The sequence below is a fragment of the Mytilus galloprovincialis genome, chromosome 6 (genome assembly GCF_965363235.1).
Source record: "Mytilus galloprovincialis chromosome 6, xbMytGall1.hap1.1, whole genome shotgun sequence".
Classification (NCBI taxonomy): Eukaryota; Metazoa; Mollusca; class Bivalvia; order Mytilida; family Mytilidae; genus Mytilus; species Mytilus galloprovincialis.
This window is the reverse complement of record NC_134843.1, coordinates 98462687-98490488: the sequence shown is the minus strand read 5'-3', so window position 1 is coordinate 98490488 and position 27802 is coordinate 98462687. Positions and strand designations below refer to the sequence as shown.

The following is a 27802-nucleotide window of genomic DNA, read 5'->3' as shown; positions in this document are numbered from 1 at the left end:
AAATGAGCCACAAAATGTTTTATAATCTCCTATTCCTGGATTTCTAATACAGTAACCTAACTGTTTGTGTTGTACTGTGCATATGTATGTAATCAGTATCGTCCTTAGATTTGATTTTCAAAAGTTAAAAGGGTGAAAAATAATTCCTTTTATGTGTATCCATGGCAACATTCTGCATTTATTTACCATAAAATATTGCAAAAAGTGGGGTGAACATGTCACATATCCCCCCAAAATTTGAATCAAACTAGAATTTCAATGCCTTTGAGTGATACCTTTTTAGAAACTGTTTTCATAAATCTTCCTAATGATCAAATAAAAAATGGGTGTCTTTCGCCTCATTTTTTCGTAAAATCCAATCACAAAGTTCGTGCGATAAAAAGTTGGAAATAAACGGTAAGCGGAAGAAGGGATCCCGTAGACCGCCCTACGTCACGATTCATGAATTATGCATATTCTATTTATAGGCTATTTATAAACGATTCTGAAAATACTTATTCTAAAAATAGAATATTCTCAACATGTACAACTATTAAAAAAAAAAACGATTCAAAATCGTTAACTTTCATGTAACACGGTGAATTTGCTTCTTTTTTTTTTTTTTAATCACATGAAAAAAAGGAAAATGTACCGCATTACAGTAGCATATATCATAGTACAAATATATATATACAGATTCCTTTTTAAAATACACATGATACATTTCATATAGATATGATAAACAGTAGGACTTAGTGCCTTAATTATGTTGTAAAGATCTGCAAATGTCACATGCACGTGGTCCCATGGCTTTAGATCTTATACTATGGAGTTAATAATATTTTTATTATCCGTTTAAAAGAGTATTTTTATGTAGGCAAATTGAAAAAAAATGTAGCTTACACATGTTAAACATGTTACACGTACTAAGGCTTTACAGGAGTGTGAGAGGGTGTTAAAACTGGTCTGCGTTTAAAGAAACGAATCTGTAATGTGACCCCCTGTTGTCTGACCATTCTACTATAGCTGGACGTTCTATAGGAACCATTGTTACTTGTTTATGATAAAGCTACTGTTAGGGCGTTCTACAGGATCCCCTGGTCGTTCTACATGATCCCCTGTTGTCTGAACCTTATATATCTACTACAAAACGTTCTATAGGATCCCTTTTATTGTTTGTTTATCATGTATACACTAAAGGACGTTCTACAGGATCCCCCTGGGCATTTTACAGGATCCCTTGTTGTCTGAATATTATATATCAACTATATATAGTATAGAACGTTCTATAGGAACAAGTTTTTGGTCAGGATTCTTCTGAAAAAGCTCATACCAAATTTATGAAATAAATTCTTGGTGTAAACAGAAAGTCAAGTAATATAGCTGTATTGTCAGAGATTGGTAGATTTCCTATGTATTTTACTATAATTTTATCAATGTTAAAATATTGCCATATACTGGAACGTTTGAAAGAAGGATTATTATTTGATGCATTTATATGTTGTAAACATACAGTTACATAGTTCTAATGTAAATACATGGTAATCTAGTATAGATTATATTCAGAGAGATTGAATTACCAAATTTTGACCAATCAATTGGTTCTTTATGTCAGTATGTTAAAAATAAACTATGTAAAAGTAATTTCACATTTTGGAATAAACTGAAGTATCAAACAATTAACTCCGAAAAAGGGAAAAAATTGTTTTAAAAAAGAAAAATATTTAGAATTACAGGACTTAAAAAAAGACAGTCAATTTGTAAATTAAGAATAAGCGCTCACTCTTTAAAAATTGAGACAAACAGAAATTCAAAAAAACATGTAGAAAGATCTAAGCGTCTTTGTTCTAATTGCTCACTCGGAAAAGTTGAAGATGAGCTTCATTTTTTATTAGAATGCCCAGTTTATGATATCCAAAGGGACGATTTTTTCCAAGACATTTCTAACAATTGTTATAATTTTATAAATTTAAATAAATCTTCTAATGGCTCTTGACCCAAGAAAATGTTACTCTTATGGAAAAACTGGGCTGTTATATTGGTGACTTTTTTTAATTAAGGAGATCAGATATGAACACTGACACTAAGTCAAGTAAAAAATTTGAGAATAAATACATATATAATGTAATTTTATTATTCTTTTATTCACAATATATATGTGGTTTTTGGCTTGATTCTGACCAATGCTTATATTCCAAATATATATGTATATGCCTCTATGATTGTTGTTGTTACCAATTATGTAAATTAATTGTATCTGATTCTATGCCCTTTATGGGCCCTGTAATTTTGGAAAAAATGTATATAGGATCCCATATTGTTTGTTTATCATGAATATACTAAAGGGCGTGTTCTCCTGATGATCCCCTGTTGTCTGAATATAATATATTAACTATAGAACGTTCTTTAGGATACCATATTGTTTGTTTCTGATGTATCTACTAGGCTAAGAGAACGTTCTATAGAATCCCCTGTTGTTTGTTTATCATGTTTATACTAGAGGACTCTCTACTGGATCCCTTGGTTGGTCTGTGGGATCCCCTGTTTTCTCAAAATTATACATAAACTACAGAACGTTCTATAGGATACCCTATTGTTTGTTTTTGACATATCTATTAGGCTAAGAGAACGTTCTACAGGATCCCCTGTTGTTTGTTTTTCAAGTGTATACTATAGGGCGTTCTACAGGATCCCATAGGCGGTCTACAGGATCCCCTGTTTTCTCAACATTATATATCTACTATAAGACGTTCTACAGGATCCTCTGTTGTTTGTTTTTCAAGTGTATACTATAGGGCGTTCTACAGGGTCCCCTAGGCGGTCTACAGGATCCCCTGTTTTCTCAACATTATATATCTTCTACAAGACGTTCTATAGGTTCCCCTGTTGTTTGTTTATCAAGTATATACTATAAGACTTTCTACGGGATCCCTTGGTCGGTCTGGGGGATCCCCTGTTTTCTCAACATTATTTTTTACTATAAGACGTTCTACAGGATCCCATGTTGTTTGTTTTTCAAGTATATACTATAGGGCGTTCTACAGAATACCTGAGCGATCTACAGGATACCCTGTTTATAACAATTATGCATTTAAGATAATACTTTCAATAGGTTCCCCTGTTGTTTGTTTATCATGTATATACTATAAGGCTGTCTATAGGATCCCTTGGTTGGTCTGCAGGATCTTCTCTTTTCTCAACATTATTTATCTACTATAAGACGTTCTATAGGGTCCCCTGTTGTTTGTTGTTCATGTTTATACTATAGGGCGTTCTACAGTATCCCCTGGGCGGTCTGCAGGATCCTCTGTTTTCTCAAGATTATTATATATCTACTATAGGACGTTCTATAGACCCCCCCTCCTGTTGTTTGTTGTTCATGTTTATACTATAGGGCGTTCTACAGTATCCCCTTGGCGGTCTGCAGGATCCCCTGTTTTCTCAAACAATATGTATCTACTATAAGACGTTCTATAGGATCCCCTGTTGTTTGTTTTTTAAGTGTATACAATAGGGCGTTCTATATAATTGTATATAATTGTATATAATATATTATTATAAATTTTTATCATATAATGAAAAACTTACAAAAAATACATGCTATTATTGTGTATGCAAAATCTTGCATTTATTGTAAATATTTTGGAAAATTTTTGAACTGTATTATGTTAGTGATACAAATATGTGTATTTGTTGGTGAAATAAGTAGGCAGATAATAATTATATATGAAATATATGGTATGGGAGATAACTCTAAAAAAAATTGCATAGCAAGTGTACATGCAAATTCATTTATTGTAAATATATTGAATATAGGTTGGACTTTTATTATGTTGTATAACATAAATGAAATCGGTGTATAGCAAACTAAATATTCAGAATTTTGAAGACAATAATATAAATATATATTTTCCCCATAAAGTATGTCTATTCGTTTAGTTTCATTAAACGCAAACGGTATGGGAGATAAGTCAAAACGAAATGCATTATTTCAATGGTGTCAAAAAAAGAATTTTGATTTTATATGTTTGCAAGAAACTCATTGCACAAAATTTGTTGAAAATGAATGGAAAAAAGAATGGGGAGGTTTAAGTTTTTGGTGTAACGGGACTTCCGTTTCCAAAGGGGTAGCAATTTTAGTGAAACCAAATTTAGATATAAACATTACTGAAAAATATAAAGATGCAGAGGGAAGGAAATTAATAGTTGAATTCAAATTAGACTCAAACGAAACTATTAGAATTTTTAATGTCTACGCCCCTAATAATGGCATAGAAAGAAAACACTTCTTTAATAAGTTAAAAATAGATAAAGAAAATGATATTGTGAATTACGTTATGGGAGATTTTAATTGTTGTCTAAATAGGAAATTAGATAGAAAACATATGCCCAAACGTGAAGATGCGGGAAATTATGAACTAAAAAATTTCATTGAAAAAAATGAATTGACGGACATTTGGCGTCTCAGATATCCAAACAAAAAACAATATACATTTTCAAGGGGTCAATCATACTCGAGAATAGATTATATATTCACCAGTGAGAATATCGATTGTAGAGTAAACAATGCAAAAATTGTTTATTTTCCCTTCAGCGATCACGACGGCTTAACGATTACTATGAACATCGTCGAACCAGAAAGAGGCCCGGGTTACTGGAAAATGAACAATAGTATAATTAAAACCGACCTTTTCAAAAATACTTTTGAAACATTTTGGAAATCTTGGAAACTTAACATAAATAATTTTAAAGATAAAAAGGAGTTCTGGGATTTAACAAAAACTAAAATAAAGGACATAACAATAACGGTTTCAAAGAAACTTAGATTAAATGAAAATGAAGTTAAAAATTGGGAAGATAAATTAGAAAATCTGTTAGAAAATGATGGAACACAAAAAAATCTGAATGAGGTTGAAAAACTAAAAAAAGATATATATAAATATTACGAACAAAAAGCAGAAGCAGCACGCATAAGATCAAAAATAAATTGGTATGAAAAAGGTGAAAAATCCACAAATTATTTTTTCAGATTAGAACAAAAACGAGGAAAAGAAAAACTGTGGTCAAAAATAAAAGCCGAAAATGGCACATACAAAAATAATATTAATGAAATCTTAGGCGAGCAATTAAAATATTATGAGAAACTTTTTACCTCGGGGGGTTGTAATAGAGAGGCTGGGGAAAAATTACTATATAATGTAAGTAAAACTCTATCTGAAGCAGAAAAACGGTTATGTGATAGTGAAATTACAAAAGATGAAATTTTCAAAGCAATTAAATTAATGAAAAGGGATAAATCACCAGGGGAAGATGGCATAACTGCAGAATTTTATCAGGAATATTGGTTTTTGATACAGGATGAGCTTACGCAAATATTAAAAGAAACCTTTTTTGATAAAACACTTTCCGAATCGCAGAGACTTGGAATGATAAGCCTATTATATAAAAGTGGGGAGAGGGAGGATATTAAAAACTGGCGACCTATAACATTATTAAATGTAGACTATAAAATTTGCTCAAAAATTCTGGCTGAACGTTTGAAAATAGTTCTACCATCAATTATAAAAACAGATCAAAAAGGGTTTGTTAAGGGCAGAAATATTTTTGATTCTAATAGAATGCTGCAAGATATTTTCGATTTTATAGATATGGAAGACGAGGAAGGATCAATCCTTTTTCTTGATCAAACAAAAGCTTTTGACTATGCAGAATGGGAATGGTTAGATGCATGTTTAGAAAAATTTCAATTTGGGGAAAATTTTCGGGAATGGGTTAAAATGTTACTAAAAAATGCTAAAACTTGTTTAATGACTAACGGTTTTCAATCAAGATACGTCCCAATTTCTAGATCAATCCGTCAGGGCTGTCCAATATCGCCGATGCTTTACATTTTACAAGCAGAGCCGATGGCAGCCACAATTAGGGCTAATCCGAAAATTCAAGGAATAAATTTACCCCACCCTGACATAGAAAATGAAAAGAAAGAGGTTAAGATTAACATGTTTGCAGACGATACACAATTTTTTAATAGAACAGAGGAATCAATAGAGGAAACATTCAAGGTTTTAGAAATATATGAGAAAGCATCGGGTGCTAAGATAAATTATGAAAAGACTGTAGGGGTATATTTGGGTCGTTGGAAAAATAAAACACCAAAATATAAAAAAATTAGGTGGTCTAGCGAACCAATTAAAGCATTGGGAGTCATGCATGGATATAGTGTTGATATAGAAGCTATATGGTTAGAAAAAATAAAGAAGATTAAGGCGTGTCTGGAGGTTTGGAAATCTCGTGACCTAACATTGAAGGGCAGAGTCTTAATATTAAAATCATTGATCATTTCTAAAATAGGGTTCGAAATCGAAATGCGAGGTATACCTGAAAAATATAAAAAAGAAATAAACAATGTCATGTGGAGTTTTATATGGGAGGGGAAAGTAAATTTAATTAAAAGGGACGTGTGTTGCTTACCGTTAGAAGAAGGGGGGATTGGTATGATCAATATAGACTCGTTCATTAAATCCAAACAAATCAAAAGTATGCAAAAGATTTTAAGATCAAAAACCGATAACTGGAACACAATAGCCAAATGGTGGCTACAGAAGTTTGATATCAAATATAATTGTAATAATTTTTTAGCAAAGTGTTCGGACTTACGAGGATTGCAAATGGAAAATTTTCCAAAATACTATCTTGAGTTAATTAAAACGTGGTCAAAATTTTTAAGTATACAAAGTCCAATAAATAAAAACGATATCCTAAACCAACAACTTTTTGGAAACATAAAAATTCAATACAATAAAAAACCTATTTTTTTCCCTAACTTCGGAAAAAGTGGAATTCATACAATAAAAGATATTTGGGATGAAGAAACGAAAAACATCAAAAGCGACAACTTTATATACAATACTCTTAAAGATAAGAGAAACTGGATCTCGGAATGGGCAAGGCTGAAATTAGCTATTCCTAAATTGTTCAAGGACAGACTAAAAAACGTCCACGTTGATCCAGAACCCCCCAAAAATGGTTATTATATTAAAAATACATTTGAATTTTACGATAAACAGAATAAAGTAGTAATCCCAAGTGAGATATCTTTGAAATTAATCCAATATTCGTTAAATTTAGATATAGTTCCAAACTGTCAAATAAAATGGAATATTCAGTATAATTCGGAATTACCGTGGAAAAAGATCTGGATAAATTTAAATAAAAGTATGTCCTGTAGGAAAGCAAATCAAATTAGCTGGAAAATTGTTCATAACATTATCTATACGGAGCAAAAACTATTTAGAATGGGCAAATCAAATAATGGCAAATGCCATTTTTGTAAAACAGAAAACGAAACTCTCACACACCTTTTTCACAACTGTAACATTATAATGGTTGTTTGGGAACACATTTTTGATGCGCTTAAAACATATAATGTACTAAATAACACAGTATATATTCCATTGAGCGAAGAACTTATCATGCTAGGAATGTACGATTACAAAAAAAAGTACAATGTCATAACTAATACGATTATGAATACGGTTAAATGGATTATTTGGAAATGTAGGAATATAATCAAATATCAGTCTAAAAGTTTTACTTCCAGCCAATTGATAGCATATGCAAAACGGGAACTGGGAAGTTTAATTGAATCTATGGACAAATCATTATCATCCAAAAAAGAAAATTTTGCAGCTGAAATAAAACTTATAATAAATCTTATACATAAGTAAGTGACGAAATAATTTGTACTTACTTTCTTTTCCTTTTTAGAACATAATACATCCAACGATAGAAATATACAATACACGCATTTACAAGGTCGAGCATGTGACCTATAAAACCACTGACCGACACATAACAATGTAATCCAGGTGTTAAAAGTACAAAAAATTAAATGCCAATTATATAAGTAAAGGTAAATTATTGTGTAGATTGTAGTGTGTTTTGGGGGACTTTTATTAATGTATTTTATTTACTGTAGAATATTGTGAACATTTTATACGCAAACTCAATCTGTGTAATTAATATCAATGTATAACTTATGTATGGAAAAAAATATTAAATAGATTTTTTTTTATGATAGAGTCCACCGTTTATCCCTGGACGTTGGATCATTGTAAACACAGGGCCCCTTGTGTATTCTTCCCTGAGTTATACAAGGAAAATGTAATCAGGTGATTTTCAATAAATGTATTTCAAGTCTTAAAAAAAAAAAAAAAAATAGGGCGTTCTACAGGATCCCCTAGGCGGTCTACAGGATCCCCTGTTTTCTCAACATTATATATCTACTATATGACGTTCTATAGGACCCCCTGTTGTTTGTTGTTCATGTTTATACTATAGGGCGTTCTACAGTATCCCCTTAGCGGTCTGCGGGATCCCCAGTTTTCTCAACATGATTTATTTACTATAAGACGTTCTACAGGATCCCCTGTTGTTTGTTTTTCAAGTGTATACTATAGGGCGTTCTACAGGATCCCCTGTTTTCTCAACATGATATATCTAATATAGGACGTTCTATAGGGTCCCCTGTTGTTTGTTGTTCATGTTTATATTATAGGGCGTTCTACAGTATCCCCTGGGCGGTCTGCAAGATAACCTGTTTTCTCAACGTTATTTATCTACTATAAGACGTTCTATAGGATCCCCTGTTGTTTATTTTTCAAGTATATACTATAGGGCGTTCTAAAGGATCCCCTGTTGTCTTAACATCATATATCTACTATAGGACGTTCATATGACCCCCAGTTGATTGTTTTTCAAGTCTATACTACAGGGCGTTCTGCATGATCCCCTAGACGGTCTACAGGGTCCCCTGTTGTTTATGAAAATTATGCATTTAAGATAGAACCTTCTAAATGTTCCCTGTTGTTTATTTATCATGTATATACTATAAGGCTTTCTATAGGATCACTTGGTTGGTTTGCAGGATCCCCTGTTTTCTCAACATTATATATCTACTATAAGACGTTCTATATGATTCCCTGTTGTTTGTTGTTCATGTTTATACTATAGGGCGTTCTACAGTATCCCCTGGGGGGGTCTGCAGGATCCCCTGTTTTCTCAAACATTATTTATCTACTATAAGACGTTCTATAGGATCCCCTGTTGTTTGTTTTTCAAGTGTATACTATAGGGCGTTCTACATGATCCCCTGTTTTATCAACATTATATATCTACTATATGACGTTCTATAGGGCCCCCTCTTGTTTGTTGTTCATGTTTATACTATATGGCGTTCTACAGTATCCCCTGAGCGGTCTGCGGGATCCCCAGTTTTCTCAACATTATTTATTTACTATAAGACGTTCTACAGGATCCCCTGTTGTTTGTTTTTTCAAGTGTATACTATAGGGCGTTCTACAGGATCCACTAGGCGGTCTAAAGGATCCCCTGTTTTCTCACCATGATATATCTACTATAGGACGTTCTATAGAGTCCCCTGTTGTTTGTTGTTCATGTTTATATTATAGGGCGTTCTACAGTATCCCCTGGGTGGTCTGCAAGATCCCCTGTTTTCTCAACGTTATTTATCTACTATAAGACGTTCTATAGGATCCCCTGTTGTTTATTTTTCAAGTATATACTATAGGGCGTTCTACAGGATCCCCTGTTGTCTAAACATCATATATCTACTATAAGACGTTAATAGGACCCCCCTGTTGATTGTTATTCAAGTGTATACTATAGGGCGTTCTACAGGATCCCCTGTTTTCTCAAAATTATATATCTACTATAAGACGTTCTATATGATCCCCTGTTGTTTGTTGTTCATTCACTGGGCGGTCTACACGATCCCCTTTTGTCTGAACATTATATATATATACTATAAGGACGTTCTATAAGACCCCCAATTGATTGTTTTTCATGTTTATACTATAGGTCGTTCTACAGGATCCCCAGGGCGGTGTATAGGATCCTTTTTTGTTAAAAATTATGCATCTGAGAAAAGAAATTCTATAGGTCCCCCTGTAGTTTGTTTTTCATGTATATACTATAAGGCTTTTATGATCCCTTGGGATCTCCTGTTTTCTCAACGTTATATATCTAAAATAGGACGTTCTATAGGGTCCCCTGTTGGTGTTGTTAGTGTTTATTTTAAAGGGCGTTCTACAGTATCCTCTTTTGTCTGAACATTATATATCTACTATAGAACGTTTTATAGGATCCCATATATTGTTTGTTTATTATGTATATACTAAAGGGCATTCTACAGGATCCACTGTTGTCAGAACATTATATATCTACTATAGAACGTTCTTTATGATCCCCTATTGTTTGTTTATCGTGTATATACTAAGGGGCGTTCTACAGGATTCCCTGGGCGGTCTACAGGATCCCCTGTTGTCTGACCATTATATATCTACTAAAGGACGCTGTACAGGATCCCCTGTTGTTTGAATATTATATATCTACTATGGGTCGTTCTATAGATTAGACTGTTGTTTGTTTTTCATGTATATATTAGAGGGCGTTATATATATGCTCCCATTGGCGGTCGATATGATCCCCTGTGGTTAAATAGTTGTGTATCTGTATAGGGCGTTCTATAGGACCCCAGGGCGGTCTATGGGATCCCATTGTTTGGTTATCATGTATTCACTAGATTTATCTACTAGAGAGCGTTCTATGGGATCCCCTGTTGGGTCTATAGGATCGCCTGTTGTGTTTTAATCGTGCATCTGCTATAAGGCCTTCTATAGGTTCCCCGGGGCGGTCTATAGGATCCCCTGTTGGTTGTTAATCATGAATCTATAACATGTTGTTCCATAGGATCCCCTGGACGGTCTATAGGACCCTGTATTGTTTCATAATCGCGCATCTGTTAAATGGAATTCTTTGGGATCCCCGGGTCTGTCCATAGGATCATCTGCATGTTGTTTGTTCAACATGTTTTTTCTAGAGGGTGTTCCATAAAATCCCAGGGTCGGTCTATAGGAGCTCTTTCGTTTTTTCATCATGTATCTATTAGAGGGCGTTATATATATATGCTCCCGTGGGCGGTCAATATGATCCCCTGTGGTTTAATAGTTGTTTATCTGTATAGGGCGTTCTATAGGATCCCCGGGGCGTTTTATAGGATCCCATTGTTTGGTTATCATGTATTCACTAGATTTATATACTAAAGAGCGTTCTATGGGATCCCCTGGTGGGTCTATAGGATCACCTGTTGTGTTATAATCGTTTCTGCTATAGGGCGTTCCATAGGTTCTCCGAACGGTCTATAGGATCCCCTGTTGGTTGTGCATCATGTATCTATATCAGGTTGTTCTACAGGATCCCAAGGTCAGTGAATATGATCCCTGTTGTTTGTTAAACATGTTTCTTCTAGAGGGTGTTCCATAAAACCCCAGGGTCGGTCTATAGGAGCACTGTAGTTTCATCATGTATCTATTAGAGGGCGTTATATATATGCTCCCATGGGAGATCAATATGATCCCCTGTGGTTTAATAGTTGTTTATCTGTATAGGGCGTTCTATAGGATCCCCGGGGCGTTCTATAGGATCCCATTGTTTGGTTATCATGTATTCACTAGATTTATCTACTAAAGAGCGTTCTATGGGATCCCTTGTTGGGTCTATAGGATCACCTGTTGTGTTATAATCGTTTCTGTTATAGGGCGTTCTATAGGTTCTCCGAACGGTCTATAGGATCCCCTGTTGGTTGTGCATCATGTATCTATAACAGGTTGTTCTACAGGATCCCAAGGTCGGTGAATATGATCCCTGTTGTTTGTTCCACATGTTTCTTCTAGAGGGTGTTCCATAAAACCCCAGGGTCGGTCTATAGGAGCACTGTAGTTTCATCATGTATCTATTAGAGGGCGTTATATATATGCTCCCATATGCGTTCTTTAGGATCCCTTGTGGTTTAATAATTGTGTATCTGCTATAGGGCGTTCTAAAGGATCCCCGGGGCGGTCTATAGGATCCCATGTTGTTTTTTCATAATGTATCTATAACATGTTATTTTATACGATCCCCTGTGCTGTCTATAGGATCCCCTGTTGGTTGTTCATCATATATCTATAACAGGTTGTTCTATACGATCCCCTGGGCGGTCTATAGGAGCCCCTTTTGTTTAATAATCGCGCATATTCTATAGTGCGTTCTATAGGATCCCCGGGTCTGTCTATAGGATCCCCTATTGTTTATACCTTAGCGGTCTATATGATCCCTTGTTGTTTAATAACCTTGCATCTGCTATAGGGCATTCTATGTTGTCCCTTTCAAAGGTCGAGGGGGCATATTGTTATTGGTTGTCTTTTTTTTCTTTTTCGTTTCTTTTTCCCCATAACTTTATTGTCCCGACAAGTTCTCGGAAAAAGGATAGACACATTCATCTTTATGGAATTATGGCATAATGTAAACCATTATATAAAGTTGTGCTTTTTAATAAGGGGATGGTCCAAGATGGTCTCGATTACTATAAACACTGGTCAACAGTATTTTTTTAATGTTTTTTTGTATATAATTCTCGTATTCCTGAGCATAGAACCATGATATTCAATATACAAAGTAGGTGTCAACAATTTGTATGATCCTCAGAACTACATGTACCTAGCAGTAGGTAGTTTTTTAAGTATTAATTTTATTTCAAAATTGCTGACGGTAACCTAGCAATGACAATGTCGTCTGGAAACTTGACAACAGTATGACATCCGCCTTTGCTCGCAATGCCAATTCTATTTGTTTTCGTATTCTTATGGATTTGTACAGACAGGAGAAAAGAAATTGACCCGTCTTTTAATATCCCTTTCCGATATATTGACGATGTACTGTCTATTAATGATAATAGATTCAATGAGTATATATGGCAAGCCGTTTTACTATTTATTCTAACTTCAAGATAGCTCATATAATATATCAGATATTTCAAATGATATATAAAATCTCTCTCTCATATATAATATATGAGATATCTAATATACTATACAAAATATCTCATATAATATATAATATATAAGATATTTTATATAATTTACTCTTTATAAGATATCTTATCAACTTTAAAAGATAGCTTATATACTTTATAAGATATCTTATTAATTCAATAAGATATATTATACACTTAAGAAGATATATTATAAACGAAATGAAAAAAAAAAGAAACGAACAATAACAATATGCCCCCTTTGAAAGGGATAACAAAGAACGTCCTATAGCAGATGCACGATTTTTAAACAAGAGGGGATCCTAAGACCGACCTGGGGATCCAATAAACCGCCCAGGGTATCGTATAGAACACCCTGTTATAGATCCATGAACAACAAATAGGGGATCCTATAGACCTCCCTGGGAATCCTATAGAACGCCCTATAGCAGATACACGAATATTGCACAACAGGTGATCCTATAGACCCAACAGGGGATCCCATAGAACGCTCCCTAGTAGATACGTGATTACCAAACAACGGGATCCTATAGAACACCCTATAGCAGATACACAATTATTAAACCACAGGGAATCCTATAGACCGCCCAGGGGATCCTGTAGAATGCCCTCCAATAGATACATTATGAACAAACAACAGGGCTCCTAAAGACCGACCTAGAGATTCTATAGACTGACCCGGGGATCTTAAAGAACGCCCTATAGCAGATGCACGATTATTAAACAATACGTGATCATATAGACCACCCAGGGAATCCTATAGAACGCCCTATTATAAATACATAATGAACAACCAACGGGAGATCCAGCATGCAGATACACGACTATCAAACAACAGGGGATCCTATAAAACGCCCTCTAGTATATACGTAAAGTAGATACATGTTTAAAAAAACAGAGGAACCTATAGAAGGTCCTATCCTAGATGCATACAAATCAAACAGGGGATCCTGAAGAATATATAATGCTCAGACAACAGGAGATCCCCTATAACGCCCTATAGTATAAACATGAAAACAATCAACAGGGGATCCTATAGAACGTCCTATGATAGATATATAATGTTGAGAAAACAGGGGATCCTGCAGATCGCCCAAGGGATCATTAACGCCCTATTATATATAAATAATAAACAAAGAACAGGGGAACCTATTGAATTTCCTATCTCAGATGCATATTTTTTTTAACAAAAGGGGATTCTGTAGACCTCCCAGGGTATCCTGTAGAACGTCCGATAGTATAAACATAAAAAAACAATCAACAGGGCATCCTGTAGACCGCCCAGGGGATCCGGTAGAACGTCTTTTAGTATGTAAATAATAAACAAACAATATAGGGGATCCTATAGAACGTCCTTTAGTAGATATATAATGTTCAGAAAAAAGGGGATCCTGTAGACTAACTAGGGGATCCTATTGAACGCCCTTTAGTATATAAATGATAAACAAACAATCAACAGGGGGTCTGATAGAACGTCCTATAGCACATATATGATGTAAAGACAACAGGGTATTCTGTAGACCGACCAAGGGATCCTGTAGAACGCTCTTTAGTATAAACATGAAAAACAATCAACAGAACTTCCTATAGTACATATATTATGCTGAAAAACAAAGATTCCTGCAGACCGCCCAAAGTTTCCTGCAGACCGCCCAAGGGATCATATAGAAAGCCCTATAGTATAAACATAAAAAACAATCAACAGGGCATCCTGTAGACCGCCCAGGGGATCCGATAGAACGCCCTTTAGTATATAAATAATAAAAAAATAATATAGGGATCCTATAGAACGTCCTATAGTAGATATATAATGTAAATACAACAGGGTATCCTGTAGAACGCCCTTTACACGGCCGACACTCGGCTAACCGAGAGATTGGTCGGTTAATCTATATTGAGTATCTGGCTATATGGGAGATTGGTCTGTTAATCGGGTTGGTTATACGTCTGTTCAGAGTAAAACGCACAATTTAATGTTAAACTCTATTAAATATAAAGATTTTTGGCATATTATAAGAACCAAATCAAAAAAAGAAAACTGTCTGACAAAATGATATCTATCATAGAACATTTTCCACTTCTAAAAACATTTCATAGTCTACGCAGTTTTCAGTAAAATCAAAAGGCGTCGCGCAAGTATGTAGTATTTATGCTTATACGCATAGCATTTTTTAAAATAAAAGTCGGAACAAACAATTTCAGATATCATTTAAAGGACACAAAATAGTACTTTGGTTCTAAAACATAAATTTACATTGGTAAATATTTCATAATTGTAATAAAAAGTGAATATTACCACGTTTTAGTGAAAATTATGGGAATACAGTCTGTTAATGGGTTGGACAATTGAAATTGTGTCGGTTAAGAGTAATTTAGCCACAGTTATTTTTGCTACCTTTATATTTTCCTATAGAAAAAGTTAAGAATGAAATGTTCCTGAGTAAAAATAATAATAATAATACGGTGCAACAGTATCCTACAGAAGCGAATTAGCGCAACACATTTTTTTAAAAAATTTTCGTCCTATATTTGCGTTACAACGCAAACCTTTTGCGTTATAATGCAAACCTTTGCGATAAAACGCAGACCTTTGCGTTGTAACGCAAACCTTTGCGTTCTAACGAAAACCTTTGCGAAATAACGCAAACCTCAAATATCTTGATTTCAATTGTTCATTACGTTTTGTAAAAAATGTCCGTCTGTCATTCATTTCGGTTGTGATTTACTAGTAAGAGCATTTTTATTTTGACTTTCTTTGCATTTTATTGAAGGGTGTGTCACTTCAATATAGTGTGATATGGATTGGCCGTTGGAATACGCATGAATTTATTATTAACGTTTTCAATCAGCCTCAATTTTTGTGTCTGTTCAAAGTAGCACGTTCTCAAATCCGACTGAAAGTGTCTTTCTAATCCAACACAGGGTACATATAACGTGTTGTCATTCTCATATGCACATGATATTTGTCACTGGACGTTTAACCCTAATTCGTAAGCATCGTCCAATTGGTTCTTTATTTCTATTACTTAATCATATGTTGTTTACAAATCATTCTCAAGTAGTAAATGGAAATGAGCGAATGCAGCTACATTTGGTCATCTTGAGTTTTAATACATATTATTCCGTTTAGTTCCTTTCTTCATAAGTGTAGAGGAGAACGGCAGTTGTCCGCGTGTAAACTTCTAGCATTTGTCACCAATTAGAGTACATCGAAATCTGTTACTGTTTCAACACCCAGGGATGTTTCTTAAACAATTATTATTTTTTCTCTCTTTTTTAGCAATGCATCACTCTCTAAAGTCCTTATCTATTATTCTATATTCTGCTACTCCATCCAGATTATCGTGTATACCATGAGGGTTTGGATTGGGGGGGGGGGGGGTTATTTCTGTATTCTTTAAATTGTTATGTCACGTTTCCTCCGTGACTTTTTTTCCTTTTACCTTTTATTTATCTTACTCATTATTCTTTCTCTATTCTTTATATTTTAGCATCCCAATATATTTTACTTACTGATGTTTAGTTACATTACGATGTTTATCTCTGATCTATATACTGGTTACCAATGTAGATGACAAATTGGTGCCATTCATGACAATTAAACATAATCCACATGACATATGCGACCATTCTTGGATGAAATTAACATTACTTTAATATTACACTTTTTGTATCAATTTTCAATTTCCATTGTTTAAATTGTTCATTGTTTATGTGTTGTTTCCGTATATTTTATGTTTCATTGCTCATGTGTTGTTTCCGTATATTTTAGCCGCTCGTCTTGAGCCTACTCATTTGATCCGATAGCACCCCATACAGCAATAACATTATACTTTTATTGCCATTCATAACTCTTAACAGACCAATTAACAGACTGGGTTTTATACATCCGACCCATTAACAGACCAGGTTTTAAATAAAGATTGATTTATGTCACCAATATACAGATTTTCGTGAAGATTTTTCACACAATGATTTCATTATGGTTAACAAACATACTGCCTGTCTTTTCTCGATGTTCAAAATATTACATGCACGTAAATTCAACCAACGTGTCATTTTGTGTACAGTTTGTGTGTGTAAAATGTGTATAAAATTATTGATGAGTAACCCGCCTTTTCATTTTATAGATCGTACATTGAAGCTAGAAAAATAATAACACTACTGGATTCAGTACATTGAATTGTTTTGTTAGACATGAATATTTTTTATGATAAAACTATATTTAAAAAGTTACACAATGAAACATGCTGAACTTTCAATGATTTTCTCGATAACACCTGATTTACAGACTTTAGCCAACCCGATTAACAGACCAACCGCCGATATAGCCGCATACTCAATATAGATTAACCGACCAATCTCTCGGTTAACCGAGTGTTGGCCGTGCTTTAGTATAAACATGAAAAACAATCAACAGGGGATCTTATAGAACGCCATTTAGTACATATATAATGTAAAGACAACAGGGTATCCTGTAGACCGCCCAAGGGATTATGTAGAACGCCCTTTAGTATATACATGATTAACAAACAATAGGGGATCCTATAGAACGTCTTATAGTAGATATATTATGTTGAGAAAACATGGGGATCCTGTAGAACGCCCTATAGTATATAAATGAAAAACAAACAACAGGAGATACTTTAGAACGTCTTATAGTAGATATATATTTTTAAACAAATGGGGATCCTGTAGACCGCCTAGTGGATCCTGTAGAACGCTCTATAGTATAAACATAAAAAACAAGCAACAGGGCATCCTGTAGACCGCTCTTTAGTATAAACATAAAAACAATCAACAGAACGTCCTATAGTACATATATTATGTTGAAAAACAAAGATTCCTGCAGATCGCCCAAAGTTTCTTGCAGACCGCCCAAGGGATCATATAGAACGCCCTATTGTATAAACATGAAAAACAATCAACAGGGGGTCTTATATATACAATGCCATTTAGTACATATATAATGTAAAGACAACAGGGGATCCTGTAGACCGCCCAGGGGATCCTGTAAAACGCCCTTTAGTATATACTTGATTAACAAACAATAGGGGATCCTATAGAACGTCTTATAGTAGATATATTATGTTGAGAAAACAGGGGATCCCGTAGACCGACCAGGGGATCCTGTAGAACGCCCTATAGTATATACTTGAAAAACAAACAACAGGGGATCCTGTAGAACGTCTTGTAGTAGATACATAATGTTGAGAAAGCAGGGGATTACACAGACCGACCAAGGGATCCCGTAAAAAGTCCTCTAGTAGATACATCAAAAACAAACAATAGGGTATCCTATAGAACGTTCTATAGTTTATATATAATGTTCAGACAAAAGGGGATCCTGTAGACTGCCTAGGGGATCCTATTGAACGTCCTTTAGAATATACATGATAAACAAACAACATGGGATCCTATAGACCGTTTTATAGTAGATAAACAATGTTGAGAAAACAGGTGATCCTTTAGAACGCGCTATATTATAAACATGAAAAACAATCAACTGGAGGTCTTATAGAATGTCCTATAGTACATATATTATGTTGAAAAACAGGGATTCCTGCAGACCACCCATAGTTTCCTGCAGACCGCCCAAGGGATCATATAGAAAGCCCTAAAGTATAAACATGAAAAACAATCAACAGGGGGTCTTACGAACTTCCTATAGTATATACATAATGTAAAGACAACAGGTATCACGTAGACCGCCCAAGGGATCCTGTAGAACGCCCTTTAGTATATACATGATTAACAAACAATAGGGGATCCTATAGAACGTCTTTTAGTATATATATTATGTTGAGAAAACAGGGGATCCTGTAGACCGCCCTGGGGATCCTGTAGAACGCCTTTTAGTATATAATTGAAAAACAAACAACAGGGGATACTTTAGAACGTCTTATAGTAGATATATATTTTTAAACAAACGGGGATCCTGTAGACCGCCCAGTGGATCCTGTAGAACGCCCTATAGTATAAATCTAAAAAACAATCAACAGGGCATCCTGTAGACCGCCCAGGGGATCCGGTATAACGCCCTTTAGTATATAAATAATAAACAAACAATATAGGGGATCCTATAGAACGTCTTTTAGTATATATATTATGTTGAAAAAACAGGGGATCCTGTAGACCGCCCTGGGGATCCTGTAGAACGCCTTTTAGTATATAATTGAAAAACAAACAACAGGGGATCCTGTAGAACGTCCTATAGTAGATATATAATGTAAAGACAACAGGGGATCCTTTAGACCGCCCAGGGGATCCTGTAGAACGCCCTATAGTATAAACATGAAAAACAATCAACAGGGGGTCTTATAGAACGTCCTTTAGTAGATATATAATGTTCAGACAACAAGGGATCCTGAAGACCGCCCAGGGGATCCTGTAGAACGCCCTTTAGTATATACTTAATTAACAAACAATAGGGGATCCTATAGAACGTCTAATAGTATATATATTATATTGAGAAAACAGGGGAGCAGTAGACCGACCAGGGGATCCTGTAGAACGCCCTATAGTATATACTTGAAAAACAAACAACAGGGGATCCTGTAGAACGTCTTGTAGTAGATGTATAATGTTGAGAAAGCAGGGGATCACACAGACCGACCAAGGGATCCCGTAGAAAGTCCTCTAGTAGATACATCAAAAACAAACAATAGGGTGTCCTTTAGAACTTTCTATAGTTTATATATAATGTTCAGACAACAGGGGATCCTATAGACTGCCCATGTGATCCTGTATAACGTCCTTTAGTATATACATGATAAACAAACAATATAGGAGATCCTAAAGAACGTTCTATAGTAGAAATATAAGGTTTAGACAACAGGGGATCATGTAGAACGCCCAGAAGATCCTGCAAAACGCCCTAATAGAACATGTTGTTTCATTATAAACAATCAACAGGGGAAACGAAGACCAGCACCCCCACCCCACCACCACTACCACCACCCCCTCACACCCCGTAAAGGAAATGTCTCGTGTCTAAGAACGTGTAAGCTACATGTTTTTTTTTTCAATTTGCCTACATCAAAGTACTCTATTAAGCAGATAATAAAAATATTATTAACTCCATAGTATATTCAAAGCCATGGGATCACGTGCATGGGACATTTGCAAGTCTTTACAACATAATTATAAAGGCACCACTACTGTGTGTCATATATGTGAAATATCATATATATCTTAAAAAGGAATCTGTATTTGCTTAATGAGGGCACAATGATATATGCTACTGTAATGCGGAACATTTTCCTATTTTTAAAAGACACCATTTCACGTTGAACGTGAAATAATTTCTGTCATGAACGTTGCACAAAAAATAAAGACTTTAAGGTGAACCTTTTGTGACTGAGTCACTGTCCTCTTGTATATATGAACTCTTTGTTTTACTTAATATTCCCTATTTAGTGTGTACACATTTATGATATAAATGATTTACAGCTTTTAAAAAAGTATATAAAGATATTCTGAACTTTTAAAATGCAAATAAAGGAACAACATCATTGGCCTTGCCGCCTTATCATTTCACGGAAACAATATTAAATCAATTTATAGAGAGCCGTGGTGTTTTGGTTAGTGCATCGGACTACTAACACTTAAGGTTTCTGGTTCGATTCCCGTTTGGGATGAAATTTTTCCGGAACTCAATTTTCGGTTCTCCCTCGACACCATTTGCGAGTATGGTCTTGAGGAAACGATGATAGTCCGTCGGAAGGGGACGATAAATGGCTGACCCGTGTTAAAAGAGAGCCATTTCTCTTGCACGTTAAACACCCTTGTAGATTTCGAAAAAGAGTAGGCTTATGCCGCTACAAGGCAGAACTCGCACCCGCAAAGTGGAAAGGGATTAATTAAATTTCATATATACCTTATTATAACAGAAGGTACTGTAACTCGCGTTATATGCCTATTTCACGACTGTCAACCCTACTAAAACTTGTTATGTCGAAAATCTAAATTATCTTCACAATGGTGTATAACACGCCTACTTTTGTTGTCGGAATCATCCATAGCAATCCAACCGAGGTATGTCAATCGTAATTATTTCGTCCACCGATATAAATGCAAGTTAAATACCTTGTGTAGCCTTTTCATCTAAATTTTGGTTTTTAATGTATAATTAGAACAATAGAAGAAAAAGCCTTTGTGAGACCTCGAAATTGAAAGTATTATTCTTTTCCTTTATTTAACTATTGTTAATCAATAAAAAATCACCAAACAAAAATTCGTGCTTTGGTATTGGCTGTTATCAAAGGGAGACAATTCAATCTCAATCTCAATGTTTTAAATCCCAGGAGAAATAAATATTGTTACACGAAGGGGTAGCTCATCAACTATAGTCTATTTTAAAAACATATTCTAGATATTTATTTTGCTTACCCGTGTTTTATAATTCATCTCTCACTTTGGGCTCGTAAGGTAATCTTTAATAAAAACCCTGATTATGTATTTGCTATGTAATCTTTATGGTTTTGTGAAAAGATAGTTTGTATTGTGTGCGTTGAGGCCATAATGTTGATATATATAATTCAATTAGTACAATTTTCATTATGTAGACCAAAAGTAGAAATGTAGCATTGAATGACTCCAATTATTAAGACCGCGTCCGGCAGTGAACAGATTTTTTATGGTTGGACTATTCGTCAGTCCACACACATCTCATACATTGATGTTGTCAACAACCACGTACTACTTTAGCCTAGGCAGCACTGTATAGCGTCACAGAGTGCTTTCAATCAACAATATATTTCCGAACAGCTTATATCAAATGATTAAGTCTTTCAAAAAAGGTTATAAATGATAAGCAACGATGCAAATATTGAACTTTATAACATAAATAATTATCTTTAACAAATGAATTCAAAACATTAATATCTATTTAATTTAACAAATATGCACTGAAAAGTGTCATGTAAATCTTTAAACAAAGAAACACGCAATTTCTATTTTTAAACAAGGGAAATAACAATTACATGACAATATCCTGTCTTCCAAAAAAAACAAAACCCTTTATTTGAAAATAGTATCCAAGTAAAATTGAAATTTAAATATACACCGTTTTTACAAATCTGCAAATTGCAGATTTGCAGATTTAAGAGAAATGAAAATATAAACAACCATGATTTTTTTTAAATTTTTTAATGCATAAACTACTTTTCTCTTAGAAATATCGTATAGTTCTTATAGTTATTTTTATTTAGGTTATTTAGAAACTTTGCAAAAACGGTAATTTTTATAAAAGCTTGATATTACGGATCGTGAAAGATCGGGTACCGCGTTTGGATGATCGTCAGAAAGATCGCGAAAGATCTGTTGCCGCTTGACAATGTACGTTATTGCAAAAATCCACGAAAACACTCTAATATTTTAAACAAGTGATGCTTGTAATCGGTAAAACAACAGATTGGATTTACATGACTCATTTCGCTTCATTTATGTTTGTTAATAGATGTTTGCGTACTGACGTTGGTTATCATCTTAATAACGTGTTATAGTATTCTTTTATTTGTCTTTATTAATATTACTTTTACTGTTAAGTCAGTTTTTTGAATATTCATTTGACGTGACTCTGTGCTTATGTAAAACATCATACTTTGAACGACAAAATATTTTCATTTATTATTATTACTTTTACTTATGGATCTTGTCATACTTTGAATGACAAGACTATTTTATTCATTAATACTACTTTTTCTGTTAAGTCTGTTTTTGATAATATACATTTGACGTGACTCTGTACTTATGTATCCCGTTACACTTTTAACCACACAATTATTTTATTTATTATTATTACTTTTACTGTTAAGTCTGTTTTTTGTTATATCTACTTTACGTGGGAAGGTCTAAAACGCGGAAATGGAAAACGTGGTTTAAAACTGACCAATCTTCTTCTTTTAATTCATTTAATTCTATTTTCCCTAGATATTCATATTCATATGATAGCACTAGTTTTTTTTTTTTTTTTTTTTTTTTAGGGCAAGAAAAGGGGTGGGCTTATCTCGCCCCGTTAACACAAAGATATAACAGTTAAGGGTATTTAACGGGTTTGGGCTCATATAGCCTTTATTTTATCTATTTTTCGCAATTTCAAATTGTTCTTCTTAGCCACTTCTGCGATGTTCAATTTACGTTCTTCTGAGTACAAGAAATTCTTCTTGTCGCTTACGTCTAACCAGTGGTCATGACTTCTTTTGATGGCGCTATAGAAAGTCGGATCTTTTTCTTTTTCAATTAGTTTATAGGGGTACAGTTTGTCTGAATAGACAAGGATAAAACTGTTTTCCTTTTCTACCTCGAACAGAAATGTCTTTTGTGGGAGGTCGAGAGTGATCTTTCCTATCCTATATCTTGAAGTTCGTTCAGTTTTAGTTTTTTCCATTCCTGCATAACTTGCTGAAAGTTGACCCTCGGCACCTGTTGTGCAGGCGGGATCCTCGTGTGGTTTACAGGATAGTGTTCTGTCAACATTGGGTACTGTGATTAACGGTTCTTCCTGTGTAATCATTACCTCTGTATGTTGAGCGGTATTTTCTCCGTTCTCTTCGGTATTGTTGGTAAGCTCTACATCGGGGTCATTTTCTAGACATTTGTTTTGAGCGGGTTCTCCATTCTCACTTGTCGTTGGTGTGGACGTCGATTGTGCGGACTTCTTGGCTATGTAAGCTTCTAGACGGCGTTTGTTCCTGTCGAATCTAGCTTTTGATGACCGTTTCCGTGTCTTTTGTGTTGTAGGTGACTCGGTCTGCACTTCATGTTGTCTGGACTTTTTCCATCTTATTACTAGCTTGTAATCTCCATTCCTTGCTGAGAGGTCCCAGTTGGCGGTTTGATGTTCAAGTAAGTGTACAATGGTGAAGATATCTCCAGTCAACAACGAAGGTGAGCATGACTCACTGCTCGATGTCATAACGATCCACCTCTGCCTGACATGTTTAACTAAATTTTGACAGATGTATACTCTCTGAAATGTAATCAGTAGCACTAGTCTCTATAACTTTCAATAAATATGATTAACTGTAATTTTTACGGTACATATATATACACAAGGTGGCACGTGCTCAATTGTCACAACATAATTAGTCATGCTGATATCAACATGCCGATATTCATTAAAGGTGACACGTGCTCACTTGTGACAACATAATTAGTCTACATGCCGACATTCCTTACATACATGATGAGAGCGAAAAAAACTAATTATTAATCATTTAATATATAATTTATACTTGAATAATGCAATCAAACATAAATAAAATAAAATAATTAATAAGCATCACCTAATATGATATAGCGTGTAAGGTAATTAAAAAATCTTCATAAAATTTGATATTAAGAGATAGATTCAAAAGCATTAAAGAGAATGTCGGTCTACAATTTCCTATCTTTATTTGAATGTTTTGCTCATTAATTTTATTACATATTATTTATTATCTACTCAAATGTCTTAAAGCATCAATTGACAGACTTTGACCGGGCTTTTTATATTTTTGTGAATTTTACTTAAAAGTTGAAAACTTCGCTTCAATATTTGTGTACAAGGGGGCCTTCCGGTCAACTTTTTGCCCTTTTATATTAATATATTGATTTTTGTCTTTATATCATATTATTTGTCATTTAAATATCTTTAAGAGTCAATTTACAGACTTTGACCGGGCTTTTTATATTTTTGTGAATTTTAATTCAAAGTTGAAAATTTCACTTCAATATTTGTGTACAAGGAGGCCTTCCGGTCAACTTTTAGCCCTTTTATAGTAATATATTTATTTTGTTCTTCATATCATATTATTTGTCATTTAAATATCTTTAAGAGTCAATTTACAGACTTTGACCGGGTTATATGCTTTTTTGTGAATTTAAGTTTTAATGTTCAAAAATGTGTTGCCAGAGTCACACTAAGAAAGTCTTCCGGTCAACTTTTTAATAAAAAAACATATTCAAATATATATTTTTTTTATTTTATCTTATAGACTATTATATTAGCTTTCAAAATCAGTTTTATTTATTAATTTAGCTTTAGTGGTTCCAAAGATATCTGTTATAATACACTCATTTTTCTCTTCCGCGTTTTTCATTTCCGCGTTTTAGACCCTCCCACTTTACGTGACTCTGCATTTATGTATGCCGTCATACTTTGAACGACAAAATTATTTTGGTAAACCGACAGAAAGTCACAGGACAAAAAGTCACAGGACATAAAGTCACAAACTTGATAGGACAAAAAGTCACAAATAGTTTGTTGACAATTATTTGAATATATAAGAGAAATATCTTGAAATATTTACTTTTTAATACATATATTCATATCAAAGTGTAGAAAATGTGTCATTATACTTGAAAAATGAAGATTTATTTAATTTTAATCATGCAAAGGGTATATTTCTTGGCATCATGAAGCCATTTAAGCGCAAAGCCACGTTGACATCTTGTTTTTATAACAATTATTTGATCATCTTTGATATTTTTTTTGAATAAATTTTGTTTTTGTTTATATACAATAGTTCAAGAAAAATACAAAAATATTTTTGTAGAAATAAGTGTTTTTTATTCAAAGAAAATATACAGAAAAAATGAATTGTGACTCTTTGTCCTGTGACTTTTTGTCCATGACTTTTTGTCTGTGACTTTTTGTCCTGTGACTTTCTGTCCTACATTCAATTATTTTATGTCTACCTGTGCAAATTTCAAACGCGCAATTTTACACCAGTAATGAAAACCTTCCATCCTTTATTGGTAGACTTTACATAGATACATAAAATCGTATAAGATAAGCAAAATGAGGATGTTAAATTTGATGTATGCCTTTTTGTGCTTCTTCGTTACATTTGTTGTTTTTTATAGTGATGATAACACTATGTTGACTGCTGTACCCCTATTTTTGACATTTTTACTCTTTGGGTATGTTTGTTTTGTTCACGCATCGTTGACAATGTAATGGAATTTGATGCGACTGTCATATAAGTGAGAGGTTCAGCTAGCTATAAACCCAGGTTCAATCCACCATTTTCTACATTAGAAAATGCCTGTACCAAGTCAGGAATATGACAGTTGTTATCCGTTCGTTTGATGTGTTTGGACTTTTGATTTTGCCTTTTGATTTTGGACTTTCCTTTTTTGAATTTTCCTCGGAGTTCAGTATTTTTGGGTTTTTACTTTTTAATAGGACAATAATGGTTCAATATCATTGGATTTTGTGTAACGTCTTTTAAGTTTTCTTAAAAAGTATTGCATGTTTTCATTCATTTAGTGCGAAGTCTTATAAAAGAAAATGGATCATTGTGATAGACATGTCATTTTTCTAATTTGCTACACCTTTTGAAACTACAACATATTGTTTTTATAGATTTTAAAATAAAAAGTAAAATAACAAAAATACTGAACTCCAAGGAAAATTCAATCGGAAAGTCCCTTATCACAAGGCAAAATCAAATGACAAAACACATAAAAAAACGAATTGAAAACAACTGTTATATTCCTGATTTGATACAGGCATTTTCAAATATAGAAAATGGTGGATTGAACCTGGTTTTATAGCGCTTAACCGATCACTTGTACGACAGTCTCATCAAATTCCGTTATATTTACAACGATGCGTGAACAAAACAGACATAATATATAAAATAGTCAAAATATAGGCACAGCAGTCATCAATATGTTACAATTTTAAACTTTAAAAAAAAAATAAAACTTACTAGTAATTGCATTCGGACCCGATATTAGATCTTTCACGATTTGATCGCAATGCTTGTTAGTTTGTTATTCATTCACGATAAATTCTCTCGATAAACCAAATGAAATCCGTGTTATTGGATTGATCATTATAAAACAATATGTTCTTTATTTTGTTATTCTTATGACTCAGTTAATAAATTTCTCTCTTTCAAATTACCCTTAAATTTTTTTTTTATCAGCAGATAGATAACATTAATAATGCATATGATATCATTTAAAGTTTGATTTCTATGTGCATGTTTTGAATAAGAATTAAAAGTTGCCACTAGTCATTATTAGCATATTTGATTAGCCGTAGGTGCATCACAAACTTAAAAGGCTATGAAAATTTGTCGAAAGGTCACCACACATATTTGCCAGAAGTTCGCGACAAACTATATATTGCTATCAAAGTACGACTGAGGCTCAACACAAACTTCGCCAGAAGTTTGCTACAAACTACATAATGCTTTCAGGTATCACAAAACATTTATAAATCATTTTTATAAGGTTGCATAAACGTCTCATCAAAATTTGTATTTTTATGTTATGTAGATATTTTTTCTTGTAATTTAAAAACATTTATTTTAAACATTGTTTTAAATTCTTTTTTCAATGATGTACACTGTAGACTAGGAATATTCATCAAAATGTTTTATATAACATTTTAAATATACTTTGTTTGAATGTTTTATAAATGTTCAGAAGATATGTAGGTTTTACATCTGAAAAACCTTTTTAAAAGCATATGAGTAAAATATATTAAACAATGTTGTTCCGATGTTTTTCAAACAATTTCTAAAAACGTTTCATGAAATGTTTTAATACCATGCCTTCTCGATATTTAACAACATTTCTTTATAATGAAAACATTTAAAAAACGTTACGCATTTAATATTGAGAAAATGTATTTATAAAACATTTTGTTGCTAATATTTTAACAAAATTTTAAAATTATATTATGAAACCATTTACCGGTAGTCAGCACTTATGTGTTGACAAGAATTATCATTGATATGGGCATAATTAGAGATTAACTGTTTACTAAACTTTAAAATACTAGGCTTTTCTTATTCAGGAATAGATAACCTTAGATGTATTAGGCAAAACATTTAAAACTTTTGGTTCTAAATACTCTTCAACTTCGTATTTATTTGGCCGTTTAACATTTTTGATTTGAGCGTCACTGATGAGTCTTTTGTAAACGACACG

The 27802-nt window shown here is 33.7% G+C and overlaps 1 protein-coding gene across 1 annotated transcript in view; it reads left to right on the top strand.

The window, feature by feature from the left end:
* Positions 1 to 27802, top strand: part of LOC143081090 (uncharacterized) — a 52050-nt gene that overhangs the window by 4113 nt on the left and 20135 nt on the right. The gene's annotated exons all lie outside the window — the stretch shown is intronic.